At 31.6% G+C, this 15594-nt stretch overlaps 1 protein-coding gene across 5 annotated transcripts in view; it reads left to right on the forward strand.

The window, feature by feature from the left end:
• The window catches only part of LOC145246580 (stAR-related lipid transfer protein 3-like), a 261902-nt gene that overhangs the window by 62901 nt on the left and 183407 nt on the right, over nucleotides 1-15594 (forward strand). For 2 of the 5 annotated variants that reach the window (XM_080108193.1, XM_080108194.1), the window contains exon 2: nucleotides 13511-13531. The exons of 2 other annotated variants lie outside the window; for them this stretch is intronic. The gene's annotated coding sequence lies outside the window, so the exon portion shown is untranslated. Of the gene's footprint in view, nucleotides 1-126; nucleotides 362-13510; nucleotides 13532-15594 lie in introns of those variants that run through there. One more of the 5 variants, XM_080108195.1, reaches the window with a different exon arrangement.

Here is a 15594-nt window from a genome sequence, read left to right on the forward strand (position 1 = left end):
CTCTCTCTCGTCTATCAAATATTATTTTTATTATTTCATATTTCGATTAGTAGACAGGTCTTTGGTTTACTGATCACCTGAACAGATAGCACTTGATTACATGTATCTCCAACAGGTTGTGATTGAGTCATAGTTTGAAAATCATGCACAAATTAAGGTGTGGAAGTAGATATATACGATACGATACGATATGGGTGTCTAAAAAAAAAAATGTACTCACTCTTCAACTGTTATCAGCGTTGTGTAGAAAATAATGGTCACATTTTCAAACGTGATTCTTCAATTATGTTTGTCTTCTGTATTCAAAGCTATTCAATTTCATTCTATGTTCATAAACAAGGGTTTTATTGTCATTCGAAGTGTGAGTATATTTTTACATTTTGTTTTTGTATGTAATATCTCTGTATATACAGCATGCAGACGATATTTCTAAGAAAAAAATTTTTTTTTAAGATTTATTCATTCAACTTGGGTCGGTTTGTCTTGCTGTCACATATACAACTTCTTTGCAGATTTCTGGTTAATCCGAGGTCCCATTATCTTATAATGCAAATATAGCCATCGGTGTTCAGCTCTAGGCCTTCACAGAAGAATAACAATGACATGACATAATCTTAACTGCTGCCGACACTATTGTTTTGATTGCATCAGATTGTTTGATCATGCGTTTGGTATCTCTGATGCTGCCTCATAGCTGAATCCTGTATTTTTCAATTCCTTTCTGATCTTTTACCATCATGTTAGTGACACCGAGAAAATTTGAACTTTTTGTATGTGTCCTTCCAGTGCAGATGCAAAAGATAACTGCTTCACAAATACGGATGTTCAAAATTGTCCATCAATTAATCTGCAAAAATAGTCATTGACGTTTCTGAATTTTTGAGATGAGGATTGATTATTCGTATTATTTGGATTCATCTTCTCATCTTGAGCATGATTTTCACGTTTCGGTCGATGTAACCTCCGACCTTCTTAAATGTATCTTGTCGAACTCAAGAATTTGGGCGGAGATACTTGGAGAAAGTCAGAGGTTACATCAACGGAAACATTGTGAAAATCACAAGATGAGAACAGTAGTCCGATGAATCCAAATAATACGTAAAATAGTCATTGTTTTCATGAAGAGAACATTAACAAAAGTAAAAAACAAATCTACAATTTAAAGGGCAGTTGTCTGTATGTTTGGATCTTTGGCTAAAATTAAAGACTACAAAACAAGTAACTACAAAGTTGATATTTTCTTGATCTGCATTGCCTTAAATGAATTATCCTAAACTGATGCAAATTTTGTAAGGGTCGATTTTCCAACTAGATTATGTTCTGACTTAAGAGAAATAATTATGATATTTTAATCAAAGAGTTAATTCCCTTACGCTAACTCATTCCTCAAGGAATCTATTAAAATTTGTGCATGTGTGTGTGTGTCCAGAGAGATAAATGGGCTGGACAAGGAGGGAAGGAGACAAAGAGAGAAAAGTAGAGATAGAAGTTTTCACAGAAATGTGTTGGACTTTTGTCTCAGACTATGGCAGGTAGTTTTTCTAGTAAAATATAATTAACAGTTGAATATGGCAAACAAATATTGTCCACATCTTGTATACTGATATAAGTATCTGTTTGTGTTCAAAAACGACTTTTAGTTTCAGACCATTAAACTAATGAAATTGAAATTTAGTGGAAATGAAACCATATCTATGCAGATTAGCCTAAGGTTATTTATTAAAATAGTTCAGTTTTTTTGAGATTTTGAATTTTTGAAAAATATGGCTTGGTTCTTTTTTTTTTTTTTTTTTTTTCAAGTTGTATCCAGTTTTGACTAGCAGTAGCATTTCAGAAATGCAATAGATTTAAAACTTTAAAATTAATTGAATCTCCTAAAAACTTTAACAAATTAAATCAAGGCACATCAATAGCTTTTCACCCATTATTCTTTGTCAGATCTGAGAAAACCTATTCCAAACTAAAGTTGGTTATAAACATAAACATAAACATAAAGTTGGTTATAAACATAAACATATAAACATAAAGTAAAAACATATAAACATAAAAACATATAAACATATAAACATAAAAATAATATAAACATATAAACATAAGAGTGTCTCTAGAGATAAAAAAGCTCTCTTCAGTTCTCTTCCACTTCAAGAATTCCAACACCAGGGTTGGAAAGTGGGATTGAGAAATCAGCGCCTCAGAGGAGGGACACTTTAACCTGCAAAAAATGCCTGGGCAGCCCCGTCGGCATTCTCAGGCGATTAGCAATAAACTAACCCCTTCTCAAAAAGAGAAGGCAAAGCCTGGTAGGGTGGCTTCCTAGAACTGCACAGAACTAAACTCCCACCGCAAAATTAACAGGGACCAGGTCATTATAGAAATGGTCTAATCTCTGTTGATTTTGGGGGCCCAGAATAAAGAGAAAGAAATCACTGCTCGGTAATTATTTCTAAAGCAATTACCAATTCATTTGTTCGATCGATAATTTAATTACGAAACAATACTGTATTAATTAAATTAAACTTTTGAAAAAAAATTAAAATGACAGTTATGTAAAGCTGCCAGTTCACAATATTAAAAAGGATGGACAAAAATCAGAGGCCTGCAGTATTAATGCTGGAGTCCCTCAAGGGTCAATCCTGGGTCCAACTCTCTTCCTGATCTACATCAATGATCTCCCAAAACACATACTTAAATCATTCGTTGACATCTATGCTGATGACACGACCATCTACGGCAACACATCAAAGGCTGTAAATGTAAGTTCTCTCTGATTCTCTCTCTTCCGTCTGCCTGCTTCCCACCTGACTACAACTTGGATGTGTTCAAGTCCAACGTTAACAAATTCCTAATGAACCGCCCTCTTAAGTAAACACTTCATTAAATCTCCACACTAACGTACTGTACTTGCAATAACCCTTATCCCTGAGTGGCTTCCGGGCCTTGATAAGTGGTGACCACCGTGTAAAAAAAAAAAAAGAAAATATGAATGTCGCTTTTGTCAGGAAATTTATGCAAGAATTACAAAAAAAGAAAAATGTCTTTTCTATATAATGGATTTGATATTTTTATAAATGTGTAGACACTTTCAATTATTTTAAAATGTTTTTGTTGAATTAGTTAACAATTATGTGGTGTTTTTTGGGCCTTAAAAGAACTTTTCAAATATGTACCTGTTTTGTTTATATCCATTCAACAAAACAAAAATAAATGGCGTTTATAGAGAAGCAAAACAATGGACTCTTGTTAAAAAAAAAAAAAAAAAAAAAAAAAAAAAAAAAAAAAACTTGAAAGTAAGTTAGATGGAACTTACACTAGAATGCTCCGGCCAGTGTTGAACTTAAACTCGAAAACACAACCCATCATTAGCCGTCTGTGTGGTTGGTTGCTCAGGATCTCTTCAGTAATAAGAGAAAAAACACGATATGTCAGACATTATTACAGAAGAAAAGATGAGATCGTCAGTGATGTGGTACTGTGCGATCCTAACACGGAACAGCTAAAGTAGGAAGACCTGTCAAGACGTACACAAAATTGACAGAAGACACTGGCTTACAACTTGAAGATCTTCCTAAGGCCATGGAAGATAGAGTTGTTGAGGAAAGAGTCAATTTGGTCCAGGTAACTCCTCACCCAATATGATGAAAGCAATGCAATCTTTTTAAAAAGACATTTGGAAAATCGAAATATTTTGCTGATATGGCATCCTCTTTGCAAGTTGAAAGACATTTTTCTAATTTAAATAAAAAAAAAAAATGAAATTGTAAAAAAATTGTTAATGACACAAGGGAAAGAATTATGCATTTCTAAAGAGAAAGAATTAAATATATGAAATAGATATGAATTTGATCAAAATGAGTTACAAGTTGAAATTGAATGAAACGTCACTATATTTGCCCATTTTTTACACACTTAAACTGGTTTGTGGTATCTACCATTTAGGGTTAGGAAAATTAATTGGAATCTGAAAAAAATTGTGCCTATTTTCCAATGCCAAAAACGATTCTTTTAATTATCTTTATTTTATTTGTTTTTAATTAAAATTTAATTTTTTATTGCTGGTCTTAATAAAATGAAAAAAAAAAGATTTTGAAACATCAAATCTTTTGTTTTGTTTAAAGACTTTTCTAGTTTTGAAAAAAATATTTTTTTTAAATAACACTTAAAAAAAAAAATGGTCACTTCTGTTGAAAGTTGTAAGTCTGTATGTTGATTGAAAGTCAGGATAGAATCTCTCGTCAAGAGAAACCACGGTTGTGCAAAGTTTAATAAAAAAATTTTAAATCTCTGGTTGTAACATTGTTGAATTTAAATAAAAGGCGGTAGGGCGTGATATTGCCAAAAAATTTCAAAATAAATAAAGCAATCTTAAAATAGTATAGTTTGGTTCTCTATAACTGTCATTTATTCAAATTCAACAAGAGACATTCCAAATTTTATTAAAAACTAGCGGAGCTACTCAACATTGCCTGGAGCGAAAGTTTAACATATATCTATTAAAACTTCTGTCTCTTTTCTATCTTTCTCTCTTTCCACCGTTTTCTCTTTCACCACTCCTTTCTTTCTTCTCTGCCCAGCCCATTCCATTCCCTGGCTATACACACATAGACATCTCGTTCTTTATAGATTCTTTGAGGAATGAATCAGCATAAGGGAATTAACTCATTGATTAAAATAAAACAAAGTTAGTTTCCTTTGTTGATGAAATTTGTATCAGTTTAGTGTCAAAGAATTTTTCTTTTTTTTTTTTTTTTTTTTATAAATCTTAGACAGTATTCAGTCGAGGCAATGCCAATCAAGAAAATACCAACTTTGTGGGTATTTTTTGTATGTTTTTTTAGTTTTAGCCGAACATGCTAGCTTCCTTCAGTTTTGGAAGACTATGGGTATCCAAGGGTGCCTGCACATGAAATTTTTGTGGCAAGAGTTGCACACTCTCCAACCACACCTCTCTTGAGTCAGCGTTGTTAAATACCAGTGGCAAGTGGAGATTCAGGACAACTGGAAACGATGCTAAGATTAATGGAGAGCACATACAGCACCTAGAATTCCCAAATGGTCACTCATATGTAACTAACCAGGCTCAGCGTTGCTTAACTTTGGGAACCAGTATGTCAACGTGATTATGCTGTATATTAGATTAGCTGGACATGCATACAGAACTTGAATTCCTACTAGACAATATTCTCAAGTGTTTAAGGTTCCTCTGTACAGGGGTTTGTCAGAACAACCTGACATGAGGATGCTTTTCCCTAGAAGTAAACCCTGACCAAATATTCAAAATTACATTTCGTATTCGCAGCCCAAATAAGATCTCCTCACTATTGCCAACCCACATTAGCTTTTACGAAGAATGGTGCGCCTTCTTCAAGTTATGTTACCTCAAGTAATAGCATGAAACTGGATACTCCACCAGACTAGATAAATTCTTGTCCTGGAATCCAGTAAGACCGAAAGACCAAAATGAAAGATATACTACAACATATGGAAATGATTAACTGGAGAGAGGAAAATTATGTTCTCAATTTCTTTACTAACTCGGTGTTTGAGAGATAAAGAACTTTAATGGAACATTCGAATATCTATGTATTTCATATAGAGTTCAAGTGTTAGTCCCAGGTAGTGGGCCTCTTGATTTCTGAGAACTTCAACTGAAGTAAAATAAAACGAACAACTGCTCTTTATATTATAGATAAAATATGTCATATTCATCCTGAAAAAAAGTCAGAACTCCAAACTCTGAGAGCTCCTTCTACCCATTAACTATCTCGTTATTTAAAAAAATCTATTGAGTTTATCACTCTCTGACACTTTTTGCATAAACACAAACTTTCATATTTTCTTTTCTTTTTTTCTGTTTTTTTAGTGAGAATGGGGCATATGTTGAGTAGCAGGAAATATACCAGAAGTATTTAGAAAAAAAATGTAACATCTAACACTAGACTGTGTTTAAAATGAAGAGTTTGCTAGTCTTTCTACTCTTGTTATGTCAATATGTGCTCGACTGAGCTCCAATCTGATTCTCCCTGTAAATCATTCACAGCAAAATCTCATTTACCTACCAATGCTGCAAAAAACTGTTCTTTCTTACTCCGTGCACTTAAAACCAAATGAAGCTTCCATGAACAGTTCCTTACACATTACCACATGATTGCTTTCCAGCTGACTACAACATGGTCCTTTTTAAGTCGTATGTCAACAAATACTTGTGTAGAGAAAATTGTAAATAGTGCGAATATTACTTCATTACAAAAACGCCCATGTGTCTGCGCGTCCTGTAGAGTTCCGTTGCCGAATGATGAAAGAAACCAAAATGACAATGGCCAGGTGATTTTTGTCTTCAATGGTTGCAGACGCTCATACCGAAATCTTGTTGAATTCTTGGCGATCATCGGCAAATTAGACTATCTTGGGTTGCACATATACCAAGCTCTTGTCTGCACCATTCTCCTATACCTGGCCAGTATGAGTTTATGACAGTTTTTGACCACCAATGTCTACGCCGCATCCTTCGGGTTCATCCCAAATTCACCATTCCTCAAACTGACCCTCCTTTCAAGACATCTTCGATGGTTTGGTCACACTCTGTGCTGGCAACCAGATAACCTCATCCATGCCACACCAGGGTTGGAAGAAACAACGCAATGGTCAGCTGAAAACCTGGTTCAGCATGGTGAAGTAAGATGTCGATCTGATCCTGTGTTCTCACTTCTACGGAGTGCCCCATCGGAACAGTGAACAGCTGGATCTGATATCGATTGCAGCTTCAAACCGACATGCCTGGGCAGCGTCTATGCGAGATGCAAAAAATTCAGTTGGAGGGGCTCAACTGACTCATGCTGAACACTGACGCAACAACAATATAAGCAATTTGTTTGAAAAACATGGAAGTTCATTTTTTATGAAAGTTAGCTGTTATACACATGCTACTTTGAAGCATGACGTGTTGTTGGAAGCTAAGAGAATAGATTGAAGTTAAAACCCGGTGCAAATTGTGTTTATTTGCATGTTTATAAACAATTTTGACCAATTGTCTGAAATAACAATTAATGACTACTGTTTTCGCCAGATTATCCAACTAATATGATAAATATTATCCAACTAATATGATAAATATTATCCAACTAATATGATAAAGATTATCCAACTAATATGATAAAGATTATCCAACTAATATGATAAATATTATCCAACTAATATGATAAAGATTATCCAACTAATATGATAAAGATTATCCAACTAATATGATAAATATTATCCAACTAATATGATAAATATTATCCAACTAATATGATAAAGATTATCCAACTAATATGATAAAGATTATCCAACTAATATGATAAAGATTATCCAACTAATATGATAAAGATTATCCAACTAATATGATAAATATTATCCAACTAATATGATAAAGATTATCCAACTAATATGATAAAGATTATCCAACTAATATGATAAATATTATCCAACTAATATGATAAATATTATCCAACTAATATGATAAAGATTATCCAACTAATATGATAAAGATTATCCAACTAATATGATAAATATTATCCAACTAATATGATAAAGATTATCCAACTAATATGATAAAGATTATCCAACTAATATGATAAAGATTATCCAACTAATATGATAAAGATTATCCAACTAATATGATAAAGATTATCCAACTAATATGATAAAGATTATCCAACTAATATGATAAATATTATCCAACTAATATGATAAAGATTATCCAACTAATATGATAAAGATTATCCAACTAATATGATAAAGATTATCCAACTAATATGATAAAGATTATCCAACTAATATGATAAAGATTATCCAACTAATATGATAAAGATTATCCAACTAATATGATAAAGATTATCCAACTAATATGATAAATATTATCCAACTAATATGATAAATATTATCCAACTAATATGATAAAGATTATCCAACTAATATGATAAAGATTATCCAACTAATATGATAAAGATTATCCAACTAATATGATAAAGATTATCCAACTAATATGATAAATATTATCCAACTAATATAATAAATATTATCCAACTAATATAATAAATATTATCCAACTAATATGATAAATATTATCCAACTAATATGATAAATATTATCCAACTAATATGATAAATATTATCCAACTAATATGATAAATATTATCCAACTAATATGATAAATATTATCCAACTAATATGATAAAGATTATCCAACTAATATGATAAATATTATCCAACTAATATGATAAATATTATCCAACTAATATGATAAATATTATCCAACTAATATGATAAATATTATCCAACTAATATGATAAAGATTATCCAACTAATATGATAAAGATTATCCAACTAATATGATAAAGATTATATACACATTGACTGAAACAAAATGGATTCTTGTTTTTTAAACTAAGAAATCTTTTCTTTTTTAATTTGATGTTTTTTTCTTTTTTAGATAATTTTATTTAAAATAAAATACATCATATTGAGTATCAACACAAAATAAATAATTAAATCAATTTAAAACAACAAAAATATTAATTTCCAATTTCTGCAGAATGTTTCTCACTTTACAAGAGCCATAATATGCGAATACATGTCTGACGAAGGATTATTTCCTGAAATATAACCATGCGGATCTTCCACCTTATCATACTGATGCAAATAAGAACACAATATATGTAATATATATATATATATATATATATATATATATATATTACATGGGGTTCACCACTTATCAAGGCCCGGAGGCTACTCAGGGATAAGGGTTATTGCGTGTACAGTAATCAATAAGATAGTATTGTAGTAATCATTAGTATTGGAGATTTGATAGAGTGTCTTACTAAAGGGGGCGGTTTGTCAGGAATTTGTTTATGTTGGATTTGAAGACATCCAAGTTGTAGTCAGGTGGGAAATAGGCGAACGGAAGAGAGTTCCACAATCGTGCACTTCTGACAAAGAAACTCTGCTCATGGAATCTACGTTTGGATTTATTTAATTAATTGATAGGTGCTTTTTTTTTCGAGGAGTTAAGAGCAGAATAGATTTAATTGGTTGTTATGATAATTAAATGAATGATTTTGCGCTACAAAACAGATGCTGTCAAGAATCGTACTTAAAGGAATAAATTGTAAGATAGTCAACATCTTGAAATTTAAGATATAAACTTTTTATCTTTTATGTGTTATATTGTAATAATAAAGGTGAATCAGCAAAGCTTATTCCACTATTATATGTCTTAATTTGCTTCAGTTTGTGTGCGTATTACATGCCTGATTGCCTTCTATAAATCTAAAGTTTTTTTTATATACACATTAAGCAATGCTTTAAGCGAACTACATTAACTTCTTATTTTATTTATTTTTGTTTTCAAGATGATTCTCTAGCTGATAACAATATCAATGTGTGATAATATGACGGAAGTGCTGCAACTCAAAATCACGTGATAAAAAATATAATTAAAAAAACTTTAATAAATTATTATATTATCTTTTTAAACACAATTGAGGGAAATTGGAAATTACAAAATTCCTTTAACTTAACGTCAATAAACCGAACAATAAACAAAATACGATCCTCAAATGTTTGAAACCAAATTCGATTAGGAATTCTGACTAAAATTAGGTGACAACTTTTACTATTAACCGGAGGAACAATGGGACTATCGAAATGCGGGGAAAGTGGAACAAAAATAAGCAACTATAAAACTGGGTCGAACTATGAATTTGAAATATTGTTCAGACATTGAAGACAAAAGAATTGAATAGAGTGATGTAATTGATTGGTCATATTGGATTCATCAGACTGCTGTTCTCATCTTGAGTGTGATTTTCACAACGTTTCGGTCAATGTAACCTTCAACCTTCTTCAGATGTATCTTGCCAAACTCGGGAATTTGGATGGAATTTTGAATGGAACGCTTTATTAAATTCATGGGTTTAACATGCTCTTGTTCTATCAACCATAACTGCATAGAGGTCCTAAGTAATTTGCAATTGTATTTTTCGATCGTCCACTCTTAGAATTGAACCTTCAACATTCAAGAGAATATCACTTTTCTAATTGATTTTTTCCAAGTACTCTAAACACTGCACCATAGGTCTTTGTGGACAATTCTAGTATTTTTTTAGGAGCCTTAAACTTAAGTAAATTGCACTAGAGCAAGGGCCAGTGGTGCTGTGGTTAGAGTACTTGGACAAATCAATTGGATCTCTATCCAGTCATGACGGAACAACAGCATGCTATTCCTATGAAATAAAGGTTTCCGTTCAAAATTCTATCCAAATTCCTGAGTTTGACAAAAATATTCCCGAGTTCAACAAGATGCACCTGAAGAAGGTTGGAGGTTACATCGATCAAAATGTTGTGAAAATCACACTCAAGATGAGAACAGTAGTCTGAAGAATCCAAATAAGATGAATAATGAATCTTCATCTTAAAGATTCAGAAACGTCAGAATTATTACATAATAAAAGGATGAATTGGGTTCGAGTCTAGCGAGAGGAAGTACATCTGGAGGTGGAAGTTTGTGTATTAGAGCGGAAACATTTTAGCCAACACTGAAGAGCCTTTTGACTGACAGACGTACACCACATATAAGCAATAAATACTGGCACAGAATTTTCATCAAAAGATGTCTTATCAAATGTGAAATAAATGAAAGCAGATTTTTTTGTTTGTTTTTGTACAATTTGTCCATTTTTTTTATTTAAAGGGAACATTGCAACTAACAAATGAAAGCACGAGTTGACTTGTCTCCCTTGCATTCTGACTATTTTAAAAATTCGTCACAATTAAAAACATCAATACTGCAATTGACACACTGTTTGCATGATCGACATCCGATGAATTGATACAACTACGAATCTTGAGATTTTTATCCTGGGCCCCCAAAATCAAGAAAGATTGGACTATTCCTGTAAGGATCTTGTTCCTGCTGGTTTTGTGGTTGGAGTTTCTGTGCAGTTCTAAGAGGTCCACTCTCCCAGTCTTTGCCTTCTCTTTTTGAAAAAGGGTGTTAGTTTATTGCTAACTGGCTGAGGCGCCCTTACCAGAGAATGCCGATGGGGCTGCCCAGGCACTTTTTACAAGTCAGAGTGCCCCTCCTCAGGGATGCTGATTTCTCAATCCCACTTCCGACTTTGGTGTCCAAGTTCTTGCAGTGGAAGAGAACTGAAGAAAGCTTTTTATCTCTAGAGACACTCTTCTGTCTACAACCAACTTTAGTTTGAAATAACTTTTCACATGTTTAACAAAGAATAATGGATAAAAATCTACCCGGATACTGAACTAATATGTACAAGGCGTGTTTGAATCAATTTCCACTTTATTTAAGCTGTTATATTCATTTATTTACGACTGAACAAATTAGTTCAACCAGGTCATAAAGGGTAAGCCAGAACAAAATGAGAGAAAATTCTATATAAGTAATGAATCATTTCAATTTAAAATCCATTTAGTATTATGCTTGTAAACTTGAGAAAAGTACACTTGAAATGTATCAACAAAATCAAAATCAAATAGTTACCGAATTTGACCTGATGTTGTGTAATTTCACTAATTCACATAATGTTAACTCATTTCAAGCATGTTTTTCTCAAGTTTACATGCGGCATACTAAATGGACTTTAAATTGAAATATTTCTTCAATTTAATGATATAGGAAAAACACCATAAAACTAATTTTTACTACCTATTTGATTTTTTTCTCTCATTCTGTTCTGGTCGCAACCTTTAACATTTGCAAAAAAATTATATAAGAAAAAAATTAATATTTTGTCATCCTGTAAAAATTTTTAAGAATTCATAAATATTTGATAGTATGATATGAGGTGCCTTCAATCAGTTTCCAGACTTTTTTGTATGGGCACTTTTATTGATACTACATGCATGAAATCCTAATCTCCTTCAAAGTAATCTTCTCCAGCTGCAATGCTCTTGTTGTAACAACTTCTGGAAGGCCTCACGGAAATCCTCTTTTATGAGCGAGTCAATGACCATAGTCACAGCCTCTTTCATCTCATCAATTGTCTCATAATGACAGCTCCTAAGATGTTCTTTGAGCTTAAGGAATAACCAAAAGTTACTGGGAGCAAGGTGTGGACTATAGAGAGGGTGAGGAACTGTCTTGATGCCCACCTTGGTCGAATAGTCTGTGACAAGGATGGAGTTGTGAACTGGTGCATTCACCCAAATTTTCTGCATCTTCAGTTCCTCGCGAATAATTGTGTGTACAGTTCCCACACTGACATTAAACTCTACACTTATTGTTTCTATAGACACACAACTGTCCTTATCCATGAAATTCTTTATTTGGCCAATCAACTCTAATGATCTGACTTCCTTACTCCCTCCACAGTTGTCATCATTCCTTACAGACTCCTTGCCTTCCTTTGATAACTTATGCCACTCAAAAACCGATGCTGGATTCATGCAGGACAGTCCAAAAGCAGTCTGAAGCATTCTATACGTTTCTGTGGCATTTATTCCAAGTTCAAAACAGAATTTTATTGCATATCGTTCTTCTAAAATATCCTCACATCCAGATTGCATTTTTATAATTCACCAGCTGTGACAATTTAGTAGGGTGTACTCCAATTCTTGCTGTAGCTGTTCATTTAAACCTGAAATCATAAAAATTGATCAGTCATCTCATAGTATGTATAGCAATAACATACTAAATTTTCAAGAGTCTATGATAATTTTAAATGCCTGTAAAAAAGAAAATCTGGAAACTTATTGACGGCATCTCATATATACATATCCTTATATTCAGTGATAGTTAAATGTTAACTATTTATTCATAAAAAAATGATAATCTGAAGTGGCTAAAGTTTGTTTATCAATATAGAGAATTTTTTTTTTAAGTATTTTTTAATTTTATTCAATTGATATGAGTAGGCTCTTTTCATTATTTTTTTTCTTCTAAAAAACAAAAATAATTAAAATAAATAAATCGAACTTTTGTGAAGTTTAATTGAATAATAATTCAATTAAATTTCACAAAAATTCGATTTATTTATTTTAATTATTTTTGTTTTTTAGAAGAAAAAAAATAATGAAAAGAGCCAATAAGCACGTTGGGGGAGGGGGTCATTTTGTACCACATTTTGTCATAAAAAGAAAAGAAAAATTGATAGTATTTATGGGATTTGAATTTTAACATAAAATATCCTTTCAGATTTCTTTTATTGCAAAACTATTTTTTATTTATTTTTAATATATTCTTTTATTGAATTCTTTCCAAAAATGTAAATTTCTAGCAATTCAAATAACAAATTCAGTATAAAGGTAAAATGGGGCTGAATGTGTTAAACAAAAATATATGTAAAGCAACTTCCTAGGAAATGCCAGGAAGGCATAGCTCGTAATTAATAAATTATCAAAAATGAAATTTTAAAAGAATTTTTTGTTCGGCTCCTATTCCTTCTCATCCTATGCTTATAAAACCGACAAATTTTTCAAGACTGACTGGGAAGTTTTATTTTTATTTTCAGTTGGAACTTTCCTCCTTTTAGGTGAGTCATGTTAATAGGCTTTCACCCTTGACTTTTCCTTTACTCCTCTCAGACCTAAGAGACGGTTCATCTAGCTGGTATCATGTTTCTTGTCCCTTGCTAAGCCTTTATTTTAACTCTTAACCTAACCTCGACAGTGGTGGTAATGGTTAAAATGCTCGGTTTGTTATTTCTCTTCCAATTTTTGGTATTTAAAAAGGGGGGGGGGCAAAATAGTTAGTTAGAATCAAAGATCGATGTGTTGGATGCAATACTGTTTAAATGAAACTCTAGAATTCAAGATCATTTTATATTAGATTATGGGCTGGGTATAGGTAAAATAATCCCCCATCTCCAAGATATTCTAGTGTTTTCATCATCCTCATCCATTTTGTCTTATTTCCCTCGGTCAAGATTCTGATATTTTCTAATATTTTACCATCTCAGCCTCCAAGCCTGACAGTCTTCAGGATTAACTGTATTCAAATTCAACTGTCAAGATACTTGTTGATAGTTTGCATTTGTATTTATTACTTGATGTCTAATATTTTTTGTTAGCGCAGACTTTAGTGAAATTCTATCTGAATTTTCACCCACTTTTTGCCCCCTTTGTAAAAAAAATTTAAAAAACTAAACTAAAAATAGCTCACATTACCCACTCTTACACTTTGCAATTGTGTTCTGAAATTCATACATACAAAATATACTCATGAGAATACCTGTTCCAGGATGGGTAAAATGAATTTCTTAAACTGCTTTTATGTCCACTTAAATTAAAATCAAGATCCTATATATCTAGATTTCCAAATCTAATTTTTATCAAAATCCATTACATAATTTGGATCTTAGATAATTTCTAAAATTCAAGAGATTTTAATTCCCTATTTTAATTTGATTCACTATCGATCCAATTTAAGTCAAATTTGATACGTTTGTATTTTCAAATTGGAGGCTGTGCTTATATTATACTCCAAAAAAATCTTTTAGAATACTTTAGAGACTGAAATTTAGAGAATACATAGCATCATTAAGATCCACAAAAATTAGAGGTATCCGAAATTTCACAAAGGACTTCCACTTTTTTTCTATCTCCTTTGCAAAACGCTAAATTAAACTAAATATAGCCTACATCACTATCCCTTACACATATCAACTGTATTTCAAAGTTCATAATGATTGGTAATTATTTTAAGAGTGAATGTTGTACATTTAAGTAAACACACACACACACACATATTTAACTTTATATAGAGAGAAGCTGTGCTTAATGGAAGCTGTACATGTTATACTGTAATTAAGGTTAACTTTTTATTTCTGTCTCCCCAAATCCTTGGCATTGGTCGCTTCCTGTACTCGTTCTATATTTAACAAGTTTTACCTAATCAATATTTTGCCATTTTTACCTTTGGAATTTAAACGCTTGCTTATTTTTCCTTCCGCAATTTAACCCATTGACCAATTCTGATTTATTAATTGCTTGCAAGAGGTGTCTGTGTTTTTGCATTTAAATAATACAAAAAAGTGTGGATGTCATTAAACTGGTAAGACCACGTGTTTTGATTTTGATTATTTTTCATTTTTATTTAAATTTATTTTTTTATTAAACTTGTTGCTTTGATTATCGAATTTACTGTGGGAAGTTTGAGTTGGGTTTAATCTTAATTTTTTCTAAACTTTTGTTTCTTTTTTTAAACTGTTTTTTTGTTAAAATGTTTTCCAAGACCTTTTATTTTATTTATTTATTTATTTATTTATTTATTTATTTATTTTTTGGTATTTATGTAGAATACAGACCTTGCTAAAATAATGTTATTTAGAAATCCATTCTTAACATGGGGGGCTTCTTTTTTTTTTTTTTTAATTATCCTATATTTTCATCTAACAATTTGATAAATAAAAGATATGGTATATAAATTACATTTAACTTCAAAATTACATCTAAAAATAGCACTGTTCGTATTCTACATAAGTAAAAAAAAATTTCTAGGAATATACATGCTATCTCAGCAGCCATGAAGATTAATATCATTTTTATCAAATACTAGTGGGACTTGTGGAAATACCACAGTGGACTCTTTCATATG

Source organism: Euprymna scolopes, chromosome 24 (assembly GCF_053919585.1).
Source record: "Euprymna scolopes isolate OS-2025 chromosome 24, ASM5391958v1, whole genome shotgun sequence".
Lineage (NCBI taxonomy): Eukaryota > Metazoa > Mollusca > Cephalopoda > Sepiida > Sepiolidae > Euprymna > Euprymna scolopes.